This window comes from Podarcis filfolensis (genome assembly GCF_964270895.1).
Source record: "Podarcis filfolensis genome assembly, chromosome: Z".
NCBI classification, from domain to species: domain Eukaryota; kingdom Metazoa; phylum Chordata; class Lepidosauria; order Squamata; family Lacertidae; genus Podarcis; species Podarcis filfolensis.
This window is the reverse complement of record NC_139617.1, coordinates 4,633,731-4,658,128: the sequence shown is the minus strand read 5'-3', so window position 1 is coordinate 4,658,128 and position 24,398 is coordinate 4,633,731. Positions and strand designations below refer to the sequence as shown.

At 46.0% G+C, this 24,398-nt stretch overlaps 1 long non-coding RNA gene across 1 annotated transcript in view; it reads right to left on the bottom strand.

Moving 5' to 3' along the window:
* Positions 1–14,112: 14,112 nt before the first annotated feature.
* LOC310754134 overlaps positions 14,113–24,398 on the bottom strand; it is a 32,278-nt gene continuing 21,992 nt past the window's right edge. Inside the window, exons 2-3 of the long non-coding RNA XR_014543645.1 lie at positions 19,675–19,782; positions 14,113–14,231 (exon numbers count right to left, since the gene is read on the bottom strand). This is a non-coding gene — a long non-coding RNA (uncharacterized lncRNA). The remainder of the gene's footprint in view (positions 14,232–19,674; positions 19,783–24,398) is intronic.

Below are 24,398 nucleotides of genomic sequence, written 5' to 3'. Positions count from 1 at the left end.
ATCCGTTTGAAAAATCTGACTACTTATTTCATTCTCCTTAATCAGTAGCAGATATTTCACTCTTAGTTTGGGTGTCGAGGGCTGCTCGGGTTCTCTACTTTCTTATATTTCTCTAACTTATTTATTTCTCTTTCTCCATCCTCCTTCTCTCACTTCACATTCGTTCTTTTCCTTCCTTCCTTCCTTCCTTCCTTCCTTCGTCTGCCCCACCCTCGTCTGCCCCACAACCTATTGTGATTTGGGGAGCGGTTTCTCCCTGCAGTAAAAATAGTAGGACTTCTCCAAACCCAGAACCGTCGAGGTCTGAGAGCTGGACCAAAGGGGGTCATACGGATTTCGACTGGAGTCTGTGAGGCCAACGAATGCAGGAAAGGCCCGCCCTAACCTGAGGCCACAGAGGGACCAGGTCAGCCCCAGATGGTAAATTTGAAGGTGCCATTAAAATGAGCAGGAGGAACTTCGGGTTTTCTGGTTCTAGCTAGCCAGATCCATCTTTGCAACACAGAGAACCTTCCTCTTCTACAAAGTGAGGTACACAGCGCAAAATTTGATTGGCAGATAGGCAGGTAATCATAGTTGGTTAGAGCGTTGGTTAGATAACGCCAAGGTTGCAGGTTCGATCGCCGTAAGGGACAGGTGCATATTCCTGCATTACAGGGTTGGAGACTAGATGATCCTCGGGGTCCCTTCCAACTCTACGATCCTAAGAGATAGGATAGGCAGACAGAAGGATACTTTGTGGGTACTTTGGTGCTTTCAGAATCGCATTGACACTTCAGTCAAAGGAGCAGGTGTGCATAGGCAGGGACAGCCGTGCTGTGTAGTAAATGTAAATTGTGGTGCTTCTCATATACTGTATATACATATACATACATACATATGTGTGTGTGTGTGTGTGTGTGTGTGTGTGTGTATGAGGTGCACCACAATTTACATATTACATATATGAATGAAATAAAGCTTCTGAAACCACCTCTCCCTGGAAAGGACTCCTGTGTGATCCGAAAGCTGCCTTCCAGCGTTTTCTGGTGTGTGTGTGTGTGTGTGTGTGTGTGTGTTTAACTTGTTGGTCTCCTCGAAGCACGGTGTATTTTGCTTCGCTGCCATGAGGGTTAGTTTCTGGGTCTCAACCTTTATTTGCCCCTCTTCTTCCCAGTGCGATTTGAATTAATATATACTGTGGGAAAAGTGCTTGAAACTTTCCTCCACCTGATACTTTAAAATAACGTGGGGGGGGGGGGGGGAGACGGTGATGAGTTACAAAAATGAAAAGAAACAGGGACTTCTCTCACTCACTCACTCACTCGCACGCACGCACACCCCAAAACAACCACACAAAATAACATTCCAACATAGCAGGCTATTTATAATTCGGTGAGATACATCGCAAAGATCTGCATAGTTCAAAACAGCTGTCGATTAAAAATAAACAAAATGCAGGTTTAGTTCCACATTAGTATAATATTACATCACACAATCGCGCGCTGGGGGCTGAGTTGGGTCAGGATCCTGGATAGCAAACTTCCAGGTATCGCTTCCATCCTCATACATTGACCATTTGCCCTTTAATAATTATATAGGGAAATAAATTTTGTGAAATAAATAAAAAATAAAAGCCCGGGGTGGTCTTGAAAGGGTTTTTGCGAAGTGTGTGGGGGGAATTTGATTTCAAAAAACCTTTCCCCGTCGGCCTAGATTCTGTGTTATAAATAGTAAGCACACACACGCGCACATACACACGATAGAAGGACGAAAAGGAGAGGGTTGGGGCGGCGGCGGCGGGAGCTGCTTTGCACTGAGGCAGGAATAGATACAGTAGTTGGATATAGATGTATCCCACAGCGCGCGCGCGGATGCACGCGCACGGTCTTCTTGCACTTTTTCATTTGCTCCTTCCCGTCTCTTTCTATTGCAGCTCTCCAGAATCCGCATCTCACACACCCTCGCTCGCCACTCTTATTTATTTCTCCCCCCCGCCTCCCCGCCTCTCTCTCGCACACACTAAAGTTAAAGGCGTTGTCTCTCAGCCTAGGTAAACACAGTTGTTTTAATTAAAAGGTTTTGGCGCTGGAAGGGTGTCGAAGAGAGAGACGGGGAGAGGAGGAGACGTAAGCGGTAGATGGGCTCAGCAGACACTGGATAAAAGGCGACGGCTCAGAATAAACTAATTAAAACATTGTGTTTGGGCCACATCGGAGTTCTTTTTTTGATCTTCCTTATGTTTTAAAGAAATGTCAACGCACTAGAAAGCCGTCGCGGGGAAAGAAACTCACACTCACCCTCCCCAACCCCCCCAAGCTCCTTTTCCTAGAAAGCGCGGCGCTTTTCAAAGGCAACGCCGGTAGATTTTCCGAAAGATGCCCCGCTGGGATAGCTGGCGTATCTCCTCTTTGCCAAAGTAAGCTGCTGTCCATCAACGGCTTCCGCAGCCAATCCGCGTCCTCCTCTCCTCCGAGCCACCCTTCCTGCTGTGCTTTTATGGAACACGCCTCAGCATGTTTAGAGGGAGAGAGAGAGGCTGTATTTCTCTTCTCTCTCCCCCCCCCCACTCCAGCCTGAAATCCCCCCTTCTTTCCCCGTTCTCTCTGCTACCCCTTTAAGGGGAGGGGGGCTCTGATGGGGAAGGCATGGCTAAAATACAGGGGACCCTCTCCCAAAATGCGCTCCTCTTTCTCTTCCTCCATATAAACACGCGCACAAACTCGTGACTGTTCAGATTGGTCGGTTTTGTGGTTGCTCTGGAGGGCCGCATTGATTGTGGACCCCTGCTCTTACTGAATGAATGAATGAATGAAACTGGGGCTAAATAATAATTAATTATACAGGATTGTGTGTCCATGGTAGCCCTACAACTGGCGTCCTTGAGCGGGGGCAAGGCGGGTGCAAAGATGAGTTGCCCCCTGCCCCGTGAACGATAATTCCCGGATTTATTTATTTCATTTCCTTCTTTTTAAAAGTAAGTTTCTAGCATTAACAACCTGCGATATGAGCCTAAATGTGCAGGCGCAATTTCTCACTCTCTTTTGTAAGAAGCCAGCTTGCTCTCCGCCCTCCCCCTTTCCAGCATGTTACTTCCCCCCCCCACCCCGCGCACTGTCTTGTGGGGGGGACCCCCTGCAGGTCTGGGGTTGCCAGTCCTCCAAGTCAGAATGGGGAAACTGCCACCTTTTTCATGGTGTGGTGATTGCAGCGGGTTGCGGGGCGGGGGGCGGGAGGGAAAGGGGCAGCTGTTTTTAAAAGTCGGAGTTCTCCCACACTGTAGCTCGCAGACCCTTCGGAACTGCAAGGAGGTGTCCGCATTTCCCTCGCCCACCCTTTGATCCTTCCCTCCCCTTCCCCGATCTTACTTGTTAGGACTGATCCAATCAGACAAGAACTCATCCAGGAAAAAATAAACAATAATCCCAGGGGCACCCCCCTTTCCCCGCCCCCATTCTTAGCAAATAAAATAAAATTAAAACGTCTCGATTCGGTGATGAGATATGGTCCTCTATCCTGACCTCGCCATGGCCTGGATTTAGTGCCTTGAAGTGCCTTGCGGGGCGGCGGGGGGGGGGGAGATGCGCACTGGTCATCTGAGCCAGCTGGAACCAGGAGCTGGAGAAAGGGCTGTCTCGGTGAAGTGAACCATCAGCGTCCCAAAGGCCCTTCCAGAATGCAAAGACGCGCGCGGCTGAAGGAAAACCCTGCTTTGGCACCTCTTAGAAGGGCGCCAGCAGCGCCGCCGGCACCACCTCGCTCAGGTCCTGGCACCACCCACAAGAAGATCGAGTCACCCTCAGTCTCATTTGGACTGTCCAGCAAGGGTGATCTTCGGGGGAAGAGGCCAGGAAACAGGCCACAACGTCACCACGGAACGCGACGCGGGAGAGCAGAGTGCCAGGGTGGCTCGAAGCGTTGCTCTGGTGGGGAGAGACCTTGTCAAGACAAGTGCATGCTGCTATGCCCCAGGGGCCAGAAGCCTTTCGCCTTTGCCCTACTCCTGGATGCCAGGGAGTTTCTGCCCGATCGGAAAAGTGGAGGATCCACCGCAGAATCCACACAGGTTAACTAGCGGCCAGCAGAAAAATCGATCTGTTTCTGGGTGAGTGCTTGGTTGTGCGTGGTGTGTGCGTGTGAGTGAATCTCAGTTACGTGCTCACACACCGCTACACATACACGACATCTCTGCAGTCCTACACGTATCTATTATGAGTCTCTCGCTCTTTTTAAAGGTGTTTATTTCATAGATACATAAATTCACATACATACCTATTTATCCATTTTTGTCAAGATCAACAACAAAACTATAACCCAAATATCTGAATATTCAGAAGTAAGTCTAGTTGTTTTTAATGAGGTTTGGTGCCAGAATTGCCCTCGAAACATACTCAAGTGGCAAAACTCATCAGTTTTCGTTTCCCTGGAGTAAAGCTGCAGTCCTTTCCACATTTACTTGGGAGCAAATGCCATTGGACTCAGTGGGATTTCAATTGTGAGTAAACACGCATAAGATCCGGTTGCATCGCATGTTTACGGATGATCGCCCAGATGTTATTCTTAACCTCAAACCGCAATATTATACTCACTTTTCTGGGAGAAAGTATCGTTGAAATCAGTCGAGTAGACTGATATTTGAGATATAAAAAGCAAAGGTAGCAGCGTTGTTCCAAGAAGGGTCCCCCCCCAAAATTCACAGCTGAGCAATGCCTTTATTAGGACCAACGAAAACGCCACAATATAGTGGCAAACTTTATAGAGTTCTCCAGAACTCTTCCTCAGAAAAGATGTTAGGCAAAGCAGAAGGGGTGGGGGAAGAAGGAAATTTTAAAAAGAAATGTCAAAAGTACAGGAATTTGGCTGAATAAACGCAAGTTGTACCTTGTGGAAACTATAATCAGCCAGCAAAACCACCATATAAAAGGCAATGTTATAGCTGGTTCTTTTTCATTTACACCCCAATGGATAGACATTCTACCTAGCAAATGTGTTGGGCGTGTGCGTGAGAGAAAGGGGTGGCGGCGGGGGGGGGCGGAGAGCTTTACCTTTCTGACCTGGAAGGCTGGAATTAACCCCAACGGAAGAACTTGTTCCAATCCCAACACTATTTTTAAAAGCTCCCCCCTCCTCCCTTCTTCCAAACGGTTGCACCAAAACTCGTACTAGCAAGAGATCTCTGTATCCTTATCTAAGCTTCTTCTTCTTCTCTTGAGAGTCCCATGGACTGTTAGGATGCAAGAAGATCAAACCTATCCATTCTTAAGGAAATCAGCCCTGAGTGCTCACTGGAAGGACAGATCGTGAAGCTGAGGCTCCAATACTTTGGCCACCTCATGAGAAGAGAAGACTCCCTGGAAAAGACCCTGATGTTGGGAAAGATGGAGGGCACAAGGAGAAGGGGACGACAGAGGACGAGATGGTGGGACAGTGTTCTCGAAGCTACCAGCATGAGCTTGACCAAACTGCGAGAGGCAGTGGAAGACAGGAGTGCCTGGCGTGCTCTGGTCCATGGGGTCACAAAGAGTTGGACATGACTAAACGACTAAACAACAACATCCACGTTTTGTATGAAGAAGCCCCATTCGCTGCCACCCTCTCTCTCGCCTAAAATGTCTTCCTGCTTGTTTCTAGCAAAGGCCACGACTCACCACTCCTCAAGTGGGTTATTAGGAAGAACAGCAACGAAAATCTCCAAGACAGTGTTTACCACGCCCCACTTTCTAAGACTGCGCAGCTGCGACTTCAGCTGTGTCTCTTCCTCTTGAGAGGAAGATATGGGAAAGAGGCTGTAGACTACAATACAAAGGAGGCTGTCCTCTTCCTCGCGCGTGTGTTTGTGACTTCAAATGTCAGTTTCCGGCACTTTGTAAAAAAACCTGCAGTTCTTCTCCACCCGCCCCAGTCAATCAATACTACTCAACTTAACCATTTTTTGTTTTTAAGAAAACACTCTCAAAACTCTCTTAATAGTCTTCAGAAGCGCGTGCGTTTCCTTCCTTGCCTATTTCCAATCTTAGTGTGTTTTGAGGATTTCCTGGTTGATTTACCGGTTTCAAAATATTTCTCCCCATCCAACCAAACGCACACATTTAAAATGGGATGGAAATGGATCTCCTGCGATCCTTCCCAACCATTTCCCCTAGAAGCGTGCCATTTATTGCCATTCATTTGTTTCTTACTGTTTTCTGAGTCTGTCACTTTTGAAGGAAACAAACAAACAAACAAACAAAAACCCTTCCAAAAAACAATCTCAAAGTGGTTTAACAGTGTGGGGGTCCCATCTCCCTACCCGTGGCATTTTTGTTTCCATAGAAATAAGAACGAAGACTTTCCATAAAACATTGAAGAGTGTAAGTGACCACCAAGGAATAAAGTTGCAGTCTTAAGCATGCTTGCTAGGGTGGAAATCTGCAGGAACTGAGTGGGACTCACTTCCGGCTAATCAGAAATCGAGGAGTAATTACAGAAAGATTTCAATTCGGTCGAAGAATCATAGAATCTTAGAGTTGGAAGGGACCCCAAGGGTCATCTAGTCCAACCCCCTGCAATGCAGGAATCTCAGCTCAAGCATCCATGACGAAGAGTTAAAAAATGAGATTTCCCCCCCTCCAGTCGTGATAGATGGATGGACGGAAGGAAGGAAAGAAGGACATGTACATGATACATACGCACACCTTGGGGGAGGTTGTCAACTTTTCTTGTTCTTAAACCCTTAGGTCCAGTCACCGACGACTCTGGAGTTGCGCCCTCATCTCCCTTTACTGGCCGAGGGAGCCAGCGTTTGTCCGCAGACAGCTTCCGGGTCATGTGGCCAGCAGGACTAAGCCGCTTCTGGCGAACCAGAGCAGCGCACGGAAACGCGGTTTACCTTTCCGAGGGAGTAGTACCTATTTATCTACTTGCAATGCTTTCGAACTGCTAGGTTGGCAGGAGCAGGGACCGAGCAACGGGAGCTCAGCCCGTCACAGGGATTCGAACTGCCCACCTTCCGATTGGCAAACCTTAGGCTCTGTGGTTTAGACCACAGAGCCACGCGTGTCTCTTTTCTTGTTCTTAGCACCCCAAATAAGAGAAGAGGGAAAGTTTACCCGTTACTGCATTCACGCGCATGCACCAGCTTAAAACTATTTACAAGTCAGGTTCTGAAGAACGAGGGAAAGGTTAAAAGGTTTAAGGGACTGTGTGAGAGGAGTTAGCTTCTCTGCCCTGCCAAAAAGAAAAAAAGAGCGCCTTTGATCTTAATCCGGATGTAGATCCGGGTTTTGATTTAGCGATGAATTACTTGTTGCTTACCACACTGAAGTTGAAATTATCAGAGCGAGAGGAAGACAGGCAGAGCCGCGCGTAGGCGGCGCCGCAGGCTGGGGTTTGTGTGTCAGCGCCCACCGCGCACAAGCGTAACTCGCGCGCATACAGGCACACACTTCCACCTGCCCTCGGGTGGAAGCGGTAATGAGAAACCAACCATTATTTGAGAAATCTAGCATATAAGAGAAAGGTCATCCCATTTCCTCAGAAGTGCATTATACCCCTCTATGACCCCATGGGCGTAGCCAGGATTTATTTTAGAGGGGAGGATTTATGTTACGGGGAGGAAACGAGTTATCTGCGATGCAATTGGTCAGTTAATTAAATCTTTTTTATTTATTTACTTGATTTGGAGATGGGGAAGCTGACCCCCCTGCACTCCCTGGCTACACCCATGATGCCTCCAGTATATTATTCTGAGACTGCCAGGGAGATGTGGGTGGTCTTCTCAGCAGCCCCTCGAGCTGAAGATGGTTCCTCTGTTCCTGGCGTGAATCCGCTCCTTAAGGAGTTCGCGGAAGTTCGTCAAAAGCAGTAGCGAGAAGCAGACCCGGGTTAACTCCTGCGTCACGGCCTGTCTGGACGAAGCAGGGATCCCACACGCCCCACTCACAGCCAACTTCTCCAGCTGTCTGAAGGACCACAGCTCAGTACTAGAACACCTGCTTTGCATGCAGAAGGTTCTAAGTTCATTTTCCATCCATGTACGTATGAAAGAGACCCCATTCTGAAACCCTGGAGAGTCGCTGCTAGTCAGAGTAGACAATTCTCAGCTAAGTGGCAGCTTCCGTCGTTCCCAAGACCAGGAGAAGATCTTCCAGAGGGAGGGGGGAGTGCCCATCCCTGAGACTTCCTTATGCCGCATTCGCCAATTGAGGGGACGCAGACCTTCAGGCCTGGTCCAAATGAGAGTCAAAAGTCTCCCCGCCAGAACTTCACTTTCCCAAACCAGAATCATTGAGTTGTTTTGTTTTTCCCGGGGGGCGGGTGCAAAGCCTAGACTGCACAGGAAGCACTCCGCCCTTCAAGTTTCTGCCTCTGGTAAACGCAATTTGGTCGACGTTTCTGTGGCGCCTTAAACACCACACAGCTGCCTTTGCCGCTGAGGATTCTTTTCGGCGCAGGCGCGTTCTGGCATAAATCAGCCCGAGCCAGTTCCTTCATTACAAGCACACTTCAGTATTTCACTCCCATTAACTTTAGCTGAAATGGACATCCAGATGGCGGCATGCCTCTCCCAATGTATTCAGCACATACCCATTCCTGTTCTCCAACGCACCCATTCTTAGCCACCTGTCTCCGAGGGACTTGCCTCTCCTCGCCGGTGCGCTCCTGCACACCTGCTCGTACATCCCAGCTGCCAGGCTACGGATACATGGGAATTACCCCATAGAACTCAGCGAGACTTGCTGCTGAGTAAAAATGAACAGTCGTTAAGAACGCAAGAGCCATGCAGCTGCGTAAAACCAAAGTCCGATCCATTCTAGCATCCTGTTCTAATACTTTGCGGCCAATTCCCCCATGGGAAGCCCACGAGCAGGACCTGGGAGCAAGAGCTCTTGCCACTTGTGATTCCCGGAGGCTGTTATTCAAAAGCTTACTGCCTCCGACAGTGGCGAGATAACAAAGCCAAGCCATCGTGGCTAATAGCTACGGATAGCCTTATCAGCCATTCATACGTTCATAACTTTGCGCTTTTTAGCAGTTGCGCGCCCTCATCCACCAAAAATACACACAGGCGAATTTTCTCTGGGTCTTCTGTCAACTCTTCTACTGGGACTCTTCCACCGTGTAATAATAATGACCACTGTTCTCTATCCTCCCGTAGCATCCAAACCGGTAAGTATGTATTTATGTAATTCAGTTAACGTGGAGGAACTGGCTTTAACGAATCTGTGGCGGGTAGGGCAGGAGGTTTCCTGCCTCACAACCTTTCCAGTGAAAATTCCTTAAATTAAAAATAGCAGACATTTTGGATGTGTGCCCCAGAGAGAGAGAGAGACGAGATACCCCTCAATTCCACTCCGTATTTGAATTTGACCTGCTTTGTCTGAACCGAGGACAGCGCCTGGAAGAAACCGGAAGGTTTAAAACTCACAAAACCTCGAAATGTGTTTCAAACTGAGTGTGTCTTGGAGATAGGCTGATGGATTGGGCGGGGAGTAGTCGAAAATCTACGTTTCTGATTGTGGCAGATCATTCTGGTACAGAGATACAACCACTGTAGTCCCTTATGAATTAAATCCCCACCTACCTTCATGACATTTTTCTTTTTTGCAATGGGAGACCCTGAGAGTACTTAATCTCTCTCACTGTTCCAGCCACTGTTGCAGTTCGGAATTGCTTTCCCCTGTCTGCTTCAGGAGCTGGTACAGGAACGTAGGAAGCCGCCGTATACAAAGTCAGGTAATTGGTCTAACAAGCTCAGCGTCTACACTGACTGGCAGCAGCTCCCCGGGGGTTTCTCACACAGCACCCTCTCCCAGTCCTACCAGAAAATGCAGAGGACTGAAACTGTGACCTTCTGCATGCAAAGCAAATGCTCTACCAGTGAGCTATGGCCCAACGACTGTGTGCATGTTAATGTGTAACCTTTAGAAATATGTTTCATAAATACTATTTAGGTTGGCAATCAGTGCAAATGGGAGATGGGCAGGAGCATGGGTGAAGCCAGGGGGGCAGGGAGGGGCAGCTGCCCCCCTAAATCAATACAAATCAATAAAAATACATAAGAAACTGAGGTTCTAGCCCCCCCAACAAAAGGCCTGCCCCCACTAACAAAAATCCTGGCTACGCCCATGGGCAGGAGGGTCATGTGCTCTAGTGTCTCAAGCCCAAAGGGGGTGTCAAATTAAACATTTGTACATTTTTTTACATTCTCTAAGTTTCACAATCTGTTTTTCATTTACAGCTGCAAATTCAAGCAAATAAGACATGTGGTTTGATGCCTTATTTGTTTTCATTGTGTCATCATTTTTAATTTTTCTAATGGCTTGGGACCTTGAAATCTAGAAATGGCCTGCACCTCCTGGACTTTTGAGAGGACCTGTTGGCAGCGATAACTGTCTAAAGACAACCCTTTGTGACATTAACACCATATACCTCTCTGACTAGCTGGTTAGGGAATTACACAATTTACACTTTCTCTCTTCCTTTAGTTAAGATGGGAGCTTTTTAATTGACTGGCTACATGTATTTCTATATCAACATCTTTGCACATAATTTTTTTTAATGTGTAATGGAATTCCTTTTCTATGGAGAAGCATTCAGTCACATGATTCCCTGTCGCACACTGAAGTGGTACAGTCCAGACACAGGATTTCCACTTCATCTGTTGTTTCTGGGAACTAGGACTATGATGTTCTTTTCAAAAAAATAAAAAAGTGGGGGGACAAGGCTCACTGTCTATTTTTACGAAGGCTCTTAAGAACTACATAAGAACATAAGAAGAGTCCTCTTGACCCGGTGAATGGTTCTCCATAGTCCAGCATCCTGTTCCTACAGAAGCCAACCAGATGTGTATGGGAAGGCCTCTCTAGCAGGATCAGTGCGCATGGGCACAGTCCTTCCACCCGCCGTTTCCAGCAACAGGCATTCAGAAGCATTGCTGCTTTCAAATATGCACAAGAAGCAGCATGATGGAGAACTCAAGGTAACTGGGATCCCTGGTCAAATTTGTGTACAGACGCAGTCTTAAATATGGGTATGGATGCCTTATAAATCTCCCAGGGAGTAAAAGCTTGATTGAAATTAGGAACCCGTTTCCTGCAGACAGGCTAGAGGATAGCCCACACCATCAGGACCCCAACTCATGATGTACATTCGTAGGGCAGCTTGTCAGGGATGATCAATGGTTGGCATGGCAACTAGCCTCCTTTCCCACAAGAACACAGTTCTTCTTATTAAATTTGGTTGGTTATTGATCAGTTCTGGATCCATGCATTAGAAACATGACAAATACTTAGCAGAAAACAAGCACATTTTTTTAAAATGAAAAACAATATTATACTTGCACTCCTTCAGAGCTTACAACGCAGTGCAGTTATGCTATATATAATGCCCTGAATCTTTTGTATATTGCATCCATTCCTTAATCCTGACCACCAAAAGACTGGCCACACACGAAGGTCTTATCCAGTAACCAGAATGTGAACTAGTAAATGCATTTGTTATCATTCGCCTTCTTTTACTGAGTGTGCATGAATCATAACTCTTACACAATCTCATTTTCAGATCTTTTGGCTTTGGCATCTGATCTCGTCCCTCAGTAGCTCAGATCTATTTATTGATACATCTCTCCTCTGTTTGCTTTTAAGTTAGCATCAGAACTGATTGTGTTCCATGGGATTACACATAGAGAGAGGGGTTTTTTTTCTTGTTGGCATTCCTGTCTCTTTTTCAAAGTGTGACCTTCTGCTTAGGTTTACGGAATCAGACCCATGCATCAGAATTGATTCACTGCAGGGCAAAGGAGACTGAAGTTTAGCATGTACTTTGAGAAGAGGGGGCATGGCTCAGTGGTGGAGCATCTGCTTTGCATGAAAAAGGTCCCAGACTCAATGCCTGGCAAGGGCTCCTTCCTAAAAGCCTGGACAGCTGCTGCCAGACAGTGCAGACACCATTGAGCTAGATGGGCCAAAGATCTGACTTGGTATAGGTATTAGGCCATTGTTAGGTGGTGGAGTGGCTGCTTTGCTTACAGTCTTCTGCTTAAAAGGATCTGACACCAGGTGATTTAAAAGACCTCTGATGGACAGCCACTGCAAGAAACAGCAGGCTAGATGAACCAACAACCTAATGTGGAATTTGTTTATTGCAATGATTTATACCCCACCTTTGCACATATTTCCTACCAAACTGGTTCACAAGCAATGTTCAATTACATTTTAAAAAACATCAACAATATCAAAAACACATAAGGATTCATCCCACAGAGGACAGTGGGTGGTAGATCAACCTGCCATTTCCCCCTGTCCACCCCCTTGCACCTTTTTCAAGCTAGGAGGTGATATCAGATTTGGGCACCAGAGGCCATTCCAGATTCACCACCTTCTCACTGTTGTATAGCAAGGCATCCCTGAAGGGAGCTCTATGGCCAGGATCCAGAAGAGCCTGGTCTTCCCTGGAGCATTGTAGAGCCACCCCCTTGAAAGAGAAAGGACCCTCTTCAGCAGTGCACATAAACTTGCATCTTTGTTCCACAGTGCTCTCCTGGTCCTCCTCAACCAAGGAAAGCTGCTCTTCCCATTACCTCATTGCCTAAGCAGCCTGAACAGAAGACCTTTCCGGTACATCCCAAAGAGGAGAGAATCCAAAATGTCTTCCTGCCACCCCTTTGCACCTTCTGAGCATCCACTAAAGACATACCCTGCTCATATCCCTTCCAGGAATGCAGTTCCCAGAATGAAGAAGCTTCTTTTGTTTCTTGGACCATGACTTATGCCAGGGGTAGGCAACATAAGGCCCGTGGGCCAGATGTGGCCCAATCGCCTTCTCAATCTGGCCCACCGATGGTCTGGGAATCAGCATGTTTTTACATGTGTAGAATGTGTCGGTAGACCAGCCCACGGCTGAAAAAGGTTGCTGACCCCTGACCTATGCCTACTTCAATTTCACACCTGCCCCTGGCCCCTCCCAGTAACCAGGGAAAAGGAATGTGTGCTTAGGTAGTGTATTCACACTAGAGACAAATTGCTCATACTGGGGAACAGGCTTTGAATTCAGATGCAGCTTTCTGGCTGACCCTTGCTGGAAAGAGGTGGAGCTTTTCTTATGCAGTAAGCCAGGATGGGGGATCTGTGGCCCTCCAGTTGTTGTTGGACTAGAGATCACGGAGTTTGATTTAGACAACCCAGGGAAGGGCCCAAGTGGACTGAGGCAAGCAAAACTGGGGCTTCAAGAGATGTTGGAGCTGGCAGAAGGGACCCGGATCAAAGTAAATCAGGAGCTGGATCCTGCAGAATGTTCAAGCAGGTTGTCACAGAGTGGTGTCCTGTTCCTGTGATATCAGGCACCTCCAAAAGGATCATCACTGGTCCCTCCTGTCAGTAAGGAGAGGGGAAGCACCAGAGAGTAAGTTGGATACTAAGGCAGCACCTCTGTTGCCAAGGACACAGAGACACCAGCACTGAAATGAACAACCCCACAGCCCCAGCCTAGTTGCAGTAGTTTCCATTTGTTTTCCCAGAGCTGAAGCACCTCTCATTTGCAACACAAAGTTTTGTGCTCACCCTGATCTTCAGAACATGTAGCTGGTTGGAAGAATATCTCAGCTTGCACTTAGCCATGCCATTCACCTGCTGTGCCTTCCCTATGTATCACTCAGATGTATGCATTAAATAATTTGACAGAAGCAGAAACTCAGGTTCCAGTTCTTCATCAGGCAGTGAGAGCCAGAACAGCTCCCACCACCCCTGATTGCTGGGGCTGATGGGAATTGGGATCCAACAATGTCTGCAAGGCTGCATGTTCTCAATCCCTGGTATAAAGTGAAACTCCTGATCTTTCCTTGGAAGGTACTCCACTTTTAGAATCAAACAACCAGAAAACATATGCTCAAGAATGAGTTATGGATCACGAATAATTCTGAATAATTAATAGGGTTTTGAGAAAATCCTACTGTATTTACAGAGAAGCTGTGGACAAGACCAGAGGTGACATTGTCACGATGAATTATTCATTGTCATCACTTTCATTCACTCCCACTCTCTCTACCTCTCAGTCTACAGATGGGAAAATGGCCAACTTGAAGATGAATTTGGGGGAATTAAAACTTATAGTGGGAAAGACCACAACCCAGCTCATTTTTTTCTTTTCTTATTTAAAAAAATCACTTCTTGTCAATGTGTATCTAGGAGGGACTACCTCTGGCAATCATTGGGCTCTCATTCTGGCTGAAGAACTTGAACTTCTAATTTGACGTATGGTAATTACATCCTTATGACCTGAAGAACACATAAACTTGAGCTACAAACTAAGCAAAGGTAGGAACTAAGATCACCAAGAGGCAGACATGTTAATTTGGTGATAGTATTCAGCAAGTAAGATCAACACAAGTATGGATAATGGTGCCATCACCAAGACAGGAACTGAGGAAGCTGCCCTAGACCAAGCAAGACCCTTGGTCAAGCTAGCACAGTATTATTCAGACCAACTGATTGAGGTTCTCCAGGGTTCCTAGCAGGTGTTACTCACATGACTACCTGGAAATGCAGCAGATTGAACCTGGGACCTTCTCCATGCAGAGCAGATGTTCTATCACTGAGCTGTGGTCCTTCTCCATTACTACACATTACTACATACTGCACTTCGCACAAGAACACAGATCCCTATGGAGTTTACAATGATAAATTTGACAGCAAAGGAAGGATTTTAAAAAACTGAGGCAAGAGGGGTAGAATGACTGGAATGTATGTATTTGTTTCCATGATGCACATAGCTCAGCTATAGTCAGGTCCAGGATGAAGGACTTAGATTTAAGACTATAAGCTTTTTGCATCTATGTTGCCAAACTGGTTGAAATCAGTATTAAAGGACTTAATTCATCAAGATCAGGCTGGATTTTTTATGGGCTGACAGTTGAAAGGCAGTGTAAGGAATATAATGGATGTTATAGAATACTTAAAAGAAATGATAAACAAGCGGCATTGGTGTGAAACAGAACACCAAAGTTTCAGGGGGACTCCTAGTCCCCTGCATGTGGGAGTCAATGGGTCCTGACTAGTAAGAACTACCATTGCTAAGTATTTCTGCCATTTACTGTCAGACATAAGTAGCTGGATTCAGCATGGTGGGGCAGAGAGGGAAGACTTATTCTTACCACTGTCAACCAGTTATGTTATGCTTCCAGCTTCAGAGTTGCCTGCTCCTCCCTGGGGAGACAGCCTCTGCCTTCTCCCAGCCTCTCCTCTATCCTTACCATGACACCTTCTGAGGTTTAGAAGCCACCAGGAGGAAATAGAGAGCTTGTAGCATCTCACTAACCCTACTGAGCTGCTTGCTAGTAAGCAGTTGATCTGGTGTAGGTGCAGCTAACTTCTGGCCCTCCAGATGTTGCTGGACTGCAGCTCCCATAAGACCCACCCAGCATAGCCCAATAGCCAGGGGTGATGGAAGTCATAAGCCATCAAGATCTGGAAAGCCACAGGTCATCCACCCCTCATCCAGCAGCTTCTTCCTCCTGTTCCTCACCCACCCACAAATAAAAGTTTCACTATGTGTTCAGCCTCTTAAAACTGTGCAGAGGAGAGTGGCAGGGTGTGTGTGGCATTATATGTGGCAGAGCAGTGGTGGCTGGTGCCCATTGGGACTGGTAGGGCAAAAGATGGGGAGACCAATAGTAGGTGGAACCAGAGTGAATGGTAGGCACAGCTGCTCCCTCACTGGTTGTAAGTAAGGAAACAGGGAGGTAGGGTCTGAGAGGAGAGTCTGAGGTTAGTGGGGCAGTGCACCATTCTCCGTAATGAATCAGCTGCCAGTTGTGGGATATTTAAATGCAGTCAAACCAACAATTCATGTTTTGCCAGATAGGTGCATGTAGCTGTTGAGCTTCACAGTGTATGCCTGTAAATTTGCTAGAGAGAACTCTGTGAGAACACTCCCCGTGTGTCCTAAGAGGAAAAGGCCTCAGCTATATATCCCTCCTGCCTGCCTGGGCAAACCCTCTTTCTGTTCTTCTTCACCATGCTTGCAACATGACAACATCTGCATGTCTGAGCTCCAAGTTCAGGCTCCATTTTTAAGCTAAACTTAAGTATGTCTTTGCAACTGAATTACAATTTTAAGCCTGCCTGAACAAAGCTGTGGTATCTGTTATTCTTCAAGAAACATAGAGTGAGTGAACATAATTTTTACCTTTTCTCAAAATTGTTTGTGAGTGGTTATTGTTTTAAGGGGGAGAAAAGGAGGGAAGTACCAGGAGAATCCAGTCTGCCTTAAAGCATCCTGGATTACTTAAACTAAAAGGCTAAAACTAGCCTATATAAGCTTCCATTTTAAGCTGCAAAGGGATGGCACTCTGCTAAACTTACAGACATGAGGAAGGAAAATATCTAATAAATATATATTCTAGCATCTAATCACATCCCAACACCAGGGGTGCAAAAAGATGCAAAACTTTTGTACAACAAAGTGTTGCAATGGCAGAAAGAAGTCTAAAGAAGTGCTTAAAAAATGACAAGGTAGGCTAAGGTAGGTAAAAGGATGGTTGCAATTTGGTTAAGTGCAAACAAGAAGACCTGGCAAATATAGGAGGATGTCAGTAAAGGAAAAAGTAAGCCTTTGACAAAGGACAATGGATGCACAGGTTTAGACAGAGAGGCAGAGAACTTTGCTTGCTTCCAACATGAGGATGAGTGGCAAGGGAGATATTAAATGACACCCAGTTCACACTGCAATAGACAAACAAGAAATTAAAACAGATGTAGACTGAAAGATCTGTGGGGTTAGCTGAGGTCCAGCTCAATATAATTATAAAAAGGGAAAGGGAGGACTAAACCTTTTGCAAATACATTTAAAACTTAATGTGCACATGAGGTTCCAGTGTTCTGAAAATGAGCAAATGTGACAGTTGTGTCTATGCATGGAAATGAATCTACAAGAGAAGTTCTCAGTAAGACAGTGGGAGCCTAGGAATCTCTGATGCAATTAACACAGAGGAATCTCAAGGTCCTGGCCAGGTTCTCCAATCCATGAGACATCACTCAAACCACTCCAGTCAACAGCTGTTTTAATTGATGGGAGGCTGGTAATCTACATGGTAAAAACTTCAGCATGGGGCCAGTATAATCCCACCCATCCATGCCAAAAAACATCTTCAACAGAAACTGTTCTGTAACAGTGGTAAGCTGAGGAACACCAAGAAGGCTGAGGTAGTCAGGGTGGTAAACCTATGGTTTTATCTCGCAAACTCCCATAAGCCCCAGCCAGCATATCCAATGGCCAGAATCTCAGGAGCTGTTGTTGTAGGCATCCATTTGTCTCAAGAGACAATAGAGTGCACCTCCAGGGGTGAAGTCAAATAGTTGTGTTTGCAGCACCAAAGTTACCTCTCTGGGGCACAAGCATGGACATTGTGCATGGAGGCCCTGGGCTCCCCAGAAGACAAAACCTTGGCTTCACAGAGGAGGTTGAAAGGAAAGCAGAGCAATACCTTTGGCACTGACTTGGCTGCAGGAATTCAAGGTGCCATCCAAGCATCTTAAGGACTCCACTTCAGATTTGTGTAGGGTTTACTTCTTAGACTTTTCTACTCTCAAAGATACCCCACAAGGCTGCAGAGGTTTAGGATCAGAGTTTTCCTCTGCCTAGATGGGCTCCCTTCCCCATGGTAGGGACCAAAGGTGGACAAACTACCCCAGAAGGAGCACAATGTGCCTCCACCAGAGGTACTAGCCCTTCCCTAATACCCCATACAACCCAATATTACAATGTTAGTGTAAACTGGTATAAATGGCACATGTCCTAGACTACACATGGCTGTTGGCAAGTCCCATCTGCCCATCACTTTCATCTACAGCATGTGCAGAAACTGCCTTCTTGACCATTGTACCCACCATTGCTCTCATCAGCTCAATCCACCAGAGCCTGCTTTCACATGCGGGGGGGAGTCCCTAACTCACAGAAGGTTTGAGATTCATTCACCTGGTTTAGCCAGCCAGCTGAAGTTGTTTCCCGGGGTGTGGCCTCTGTCACATTCTGACAGCTTCTAGGAACCACAGGTGTTTCAGTCAAACAATATTTGGGGAGTTACAAGTGTCCATCCCTGACTTAAAACCTCTAATGCTGCCTGGAAGCTGCTGGTGCAACAGTCTTCCTAGACCTGCTCCTAGTCTAGCAAACCTCCTGGACAGCTCCCTTATTTCTCAGTACTAGCCCCTGACAGAGGCTGCTGGACAGCTCCCCTGCCTTGCCCAGAAAGCCATACAGTTAAATTTATGGATTTCTCATTGTGCTTTGGCACTGTCTCCTAGCATACAGTTTTGGAACCTACCAGAAGCCCTGCTGGTCTTTTGAACTACAGCTCCCATCAGCTCCCAGTCAAGGTTGATGGGAGTTGTATACCAAAACATCAGGAGGGCACCAGGTTGGGGAAATGCTGTTCTATGCCTAGTGTGCCTGAATCTTTACATATACTTTGAATGGTACCCCAGGAAGGAATGCATCGCTGGCTTATTTATTGAGCTAACAAAGTCAGGACAATTTATGCGAGGGAGATTTCTTTACATCTTATCACAAATTTTGTTTTCCCCATTTGAGCAGAAGTCCCCAATAGGATAATTTCTCCTCATGATGATAATTTTGTTACATGCTTTTCATTAATCCAGTTATAACTCCCATAATATTATTTGGCAGCTTATTGAAGCCTTGAGGAACCATGGGGGTTCATATGCGCATTGTCGGGTTATGTTTTAAAATAATAATAAAATAAAATGAGTCCAATTAAAAATTCTTTTAGTACTGTATGATATAAGAAATTCCCCAAAGAAAGAAATGAAGCATCACCATTCTGTCCACATCGTTGCTTCTCTTTGAGAGACAGTGAGGAAAAAATATGCAAATGTTGATACCACATAAAAGTCTATCTATCTGACTACCTTATTTCCCAGAGATATTTGGCTAGTTGAAGAATTGCGGTGGGGTTTTTTTGGGGGGGGGGGTTGATGGGGTAGGACACATTTCTTTATGACTTAGGGGGGAATCTTTCTGTAGAACAGTTTTAACTCCCTCAAGCTTTTGCAAATATATTCAAATTATCATGGGTGGGAGGAGAGATAATTCACATCACTGAAGATAAATAGCTGGAAAACTATAATATTTACCCTGACATGTTAGGAAATAGTCTAGTGGTGTGTGCTGATTTTGGTTTTTGGGAGGGTGTTATTTGTAGGCTGTGCACAGACCCCCCCCTGATCCACCCTCTGATTTGTGACCCCCAAATGGGGCCAGTTCACCCTCTGCCACCCCAGAGACCACCCACCTAATTGTGAATACTTTTCCCAAACAATGGGGGTAGCTAAGGGTTTTTCTTAAGGGGTTCAAAACATATGGTTAAAATAGAGTTTTTAAAGGGTCTGGGTTTATTGGGATCATACAGGGTCAGATCCTGTAGGAATGCCACTTACATTCCAACCTGCACCTCACAGGATTAATGTCTCCACTCAACAGCTGCTGTGTGGAGTCATTGATCCTGCAAGGAAGCAGGAAGGAAGTAGAGTTGCAATGTTGGGCCTACCTTCTCCTGGGAAGACACGGCCACCAGTCAGGTAGGTCTCTGCTTTTTTGTGGGGTTTCCCCATCCAGCCTGCCTCTCCTTCCTGCCTGATGCCCCATCCCTTGATAGCCATGGATTGTTCTGGGACAGTCCAACCCAACTCACAACTTACTCACCTTTTCTCTGAATGAAAAAGCCCTAAATGTTATGGCCTTTCTTCAAATGGGAATTGTTCCATTCCCTTCTGTAGCCTCTTTTCTGAACCATATCCAGCTCTACCATATCTGGTGAGAGAGCCAGAATTATACTCAGTATTCCAAGTGTGATCTCACCCTGTATTTGTATAATGATGTTACGATGTGGGCAGTTCTGTTTTGGATGCTCAGGATAAAACTGCATTTGAATCAAGGAAATAGCAAATCCCACATTTAAATGTACACATATATTCAAGGCATCCCTTGCTCATTTGTAAGTTTTTGCCACTCCAGCAATTTATCCATACTTGAAGGCTCAGCTACCCATGCTTCACTGAAGGCATGAATTATTGCAGAGTGTGAACAAGGCACAACATGGTAGTAATAAGCAAAGGAGCCCATGTTTTTCTTAATGGCTATATGTTCCCATTATTAACCGACACTGTGTGACGTGATGGAAAGCCTTGCCTCCCACCCTCTCCCCCTCCACCTTTGCATCTGTCACATCACAATAATTGTGAAACAATCCATTCTGATAACACCATTGAGACTAATTGCCCTGGGACCTGCACAAGCCATTTTCAGATGTGTAGCAATCATGGAGTTATGATTATTATGAGACATGGATGTAATGAGTGGGTCCCTAGTGGAAAATGTAAATCAAGGTGGCATGAGGTCACTGTGCCCATCACAACTTTTTCAGCCTGCCTGCTTTCCTGACAAGGGAAATTTATGCAAATTGATTACCCTCAGAAGCTCCATTCATTATGGTTTTGAGTTTGTTCTTTGGCTTTGTTTATGAATGCCGTTGTCTTTCTTTCACTCTCCCCAGCAGTGCTTTGGAATGGGAAATGATAGTGATAATATCATTGATTGGATCAAATTTATATCCTGCCCTTCCTCCTGAATGAGCCCAGGGTGGCAAACAGATACAGAATGTAAAAGCAAAGACATTCTAAAACTGGCCAAAACGTCCTAAAAGCAATTACAATAATAATAATTTTAAAAACACACCATTGAAAAGCAGTTTCAGTTAAAAACATCCTTGCATCATCTGATCTCGGGATTGCCAGGGACAGTATTCCACCACCACCAAATGCTCAGGTAAACAGGAATGTTTTCAAATTCCTCCTGAAAGTTACTAAATGATGGAGACAGGCACACCTCACTAGGGAGGGCATCCCACAACTGGAGAACCACCACTGAAAAGGTCCTGTTATGAGTCAGCACTGCCAGCAAGGCCTGACCTGCCAATCATAGGGTTCGAGGCAGCTGGTACTGGGGATGATACTCTTTTAGATGGTTGGGTCCCACTAACAAGAACACTATTAAAACTGACAGCAACTAAGGGCCTTGTGCTAATGCTGGAGCCAGAGTCAATGCGTTACATTTGAAGCAACTGCAATGTCTTCCTTGTATAAAACAGACCTTGTACAGAAGAGCATGCCATTGAACTCCATGGTCTAGCCCAGCGATTGTCTATAAGAACTGGCAGAAACACTCCAAGGTTTCAGATGGGGATATTCCATGCCCAAGATGGAAATGCTGAGGATTGAACGTAGCACCTTCTGCAGGAGAAGCATATACTCTGCCACTGAGCTATGGCCCAGCACATCAGATGGCAATGCTAAAGTGGCCCATCTAGCATGTGTTGTCTGTACTTAATGGCAGCAGCTCTACATTGATCAAACAGGGAAACTTTTCCAACCCTACCTAGAGATGTCAGGGATTGAACCTTGACCTTCTGCATGCAAACAGTGTATGCTAAAATGGCACTATTGTCCCTGTCCTTAAAAATGGGTTTTAAGCTAGGAGTAGAGCAGTGTTTTCCATGCCTGGGTCTCCAGCTGTTTTTGGACTACAACTCCCATCATGCCTTGCTAGCAGGACCAGTGGTCAGGGACTATGGGAAAAGTAGTCCAAAACCAGCTGGAAACACTGGAATAGAGGTACCTATCTTATACCAGATCAGACTATTTGGCCCCAATATTGTCTGTTCTGACTAGCTGTGGTTCTGCAGGGTTTCAAGCAGAGAAGGATCCTTCCCATCAATGTCTACCAGATGCTGTTAATAGGAGATGCCAGACACTGAGGATGGGGCCTTCTGTTGAGTAGCCAACATTGCACATTCCAGATGTGGTGCACTCCAACTCCCAGCAACCCCAACCAACATAGCCAATGGTCACTGAACATGGAATCTGTAGGTCAATAACCTCTGGAGGACACAATGTTATCTGTCCCAATTCTGAATAAAGCATGAACTCTACACCGGTACTATCATTCCTCCCATGTTAATTAATCCGTAATAACTATCAGCCCCCTGAATGCTTACTATTTACAGCTATGCTTAGTAATATTAATTAAGTACACATATCCTTTCACCTATCATAAGAACAAAGAAAGAGCCTTCTAGAACCAACCAAATGGCCCATTTAGTCCCTTCTCTCATAGTGGCCACCCAGATATATTTATTTATTTATTTATTTATTTATTTATTTATTTATTTATTCATTCATTCATTCATTCACTGCATATGTATACTGGCTTTCCACACCTAAGGTGGTTTACAGTTTTAAAGAAAACCTGATGCCTGTGGGGAGCCTGAAAGCAGGACCCAAGCAGAGATTTGCAACTTAGTGGCAGAGCATATGCTTTTCATGCAGAAAGTCCCAGGTTCAACCCCTAGCATCTCCAGGTAGGGCATGGTGAATTTTTCACCTGAAATATTCAAGAGCCACCACCTGTCAATGTGGACAATGCTGAGCTAGAATGACCAATTGTCTGATGTGGTACAACCCTATGTTCCACAAGAGCACCCTACTCTCCTGTGGTTTCCGGCATGGAGGCAGAACACAGCCGTTGATAGCCATACCTTCAATGAGTTAGTCTAATCCTCTTTTAAAGCCGCCATGGGGAGCAAGGTGGCTCCTGATCAGACTCAGGAAGGTTGCTTCACTATGTGCCTTCAGAACCAACTGAGGATTTTGCATTTCTGTAACTTCAGAGTTACAGAACTTCAAAACACTCCACAAGCACAAGGGTATCCAATGCTAGGCCTACTCAGAGTAGACTCATTGATGTTAATGGCCATGACTAACTTAGGTTCATTCATTTCAAAGGGTCTACTCTGGGCAGAACTTAGTTGGATACAACTCATTTTCTTGTAGCCTGCACCACAATCCTAGCAGTATTGTCCCCATATTGCAGCTGGGGTGGGGGGTTCAAAGTGACTTGAGAACAGTCACATAGTGGGCCTTATTGCAGAGGCAAAATTACCAGTGCTATTAGTCACTATGCCAGTCACCTGTAAACCAGCAAGTTCCTTCTTTGTTTCAAAACACAGGAAGCAGGAACACTAGGAGAACTAGAACATGCTACAATGTCAGTGCAACTACAAAAATGCTTTATTTGGAATAACTTGCATAAGGGGTAGTGAACCTGTAGCACTCTAAGATGTTGCTGGACTACAACTCCCCTTGTCCCTGACCAATGGCCATCCTACCTGAGGTTGATGAGAGATGTAGTCCGATAACTTATGCAGGGAAACAGGTTTCCGATTTCTGGCTTTCATGAAAGGCTTTGGGGGCAAAAACGCACCCAAAATGCCTCAGCTGAAATGAATGCGAGCCATGCATAGACACTTGTGAGCAGCTGCACACATTCAATGCAATGGCAATTGTGCAAGGAAAAGGTGAGAATGCCTTTTTGTTCTCTTTCACAAAGGCGGCAGAACAGTCTGCAAATCCAGATCTGGCTGATAAATAAGGTCATGGTTTGTTGCTGCTTCTACAAGTAGTAATAGCAACACTGTAACTGATGACTTTTCAGTGCATTCAGCACACAAACACAACACATTGCATCCTCAGAAAGTGTAATAGTTCACCTGCTGGGACTAATTTTTTCAAAGAAGCAGACGAAGTAAGTAACATTGCCTTTTAGCCAAGCAAATTTATGGCTTTGGATTTTCAAAGAGATTTTTTTATAGACTAACATGCTTCCAGCACCGCTCAAGAGATGGGGCTACTGGGAGCTACAAGCAAGTGGCTGCATGAGCATGTCTGCATGATTTAGGAACAGTGTCTATTTCCACATCAAGCTGCACTTCCCTGCCTGACCCACCTCTACCCTCACCTATCAAGCTTTAGAGTTCATGACACCTCCCTGTAGACTAAAAGGGTTGGCTTGTGGATGGATCGCATCTTTCAATCAACCCACATGGATCACCTCTGGAAGGAAGCGCATGCTTTAGGGATACCCAAGGCATTGACTATCAGCCCCTCTGCCCACGCTTCCATGTCATAGCACAAGCTGCTCTTGCATGCCTCCCGTTTCAAAATTATTTACTGAATGAGTGAGACTTTCAACAAAATGTAACAGTGTGCTCCTGCTTAAAGTGGTCACCAGTCAGTCATGCCCTTTCCTAAGCTACTCCATTTCCACTCCTCCCGTTTTCTATTCCCCTGCCACACACGACAGTCAGCATTTCATATCCACTCAGCATGCTTAGTCGTCACCACTCTGGGTTTGTGTTTTGCTTGGGGTCAGTGGCGTAGCGTGGGGGGTGCAGGGGGGGCCGGCCGCACCGGGCGCAACATCTGGGGTTAGGGCAAATCCACGGGTTAGGGGGCGCAAATCCACGGGTTAGGGGGCGCAAATCCACGGGCTAGGGGGCGCAAACTACTTGCCTTGCCCCGGGTGCTGACAAC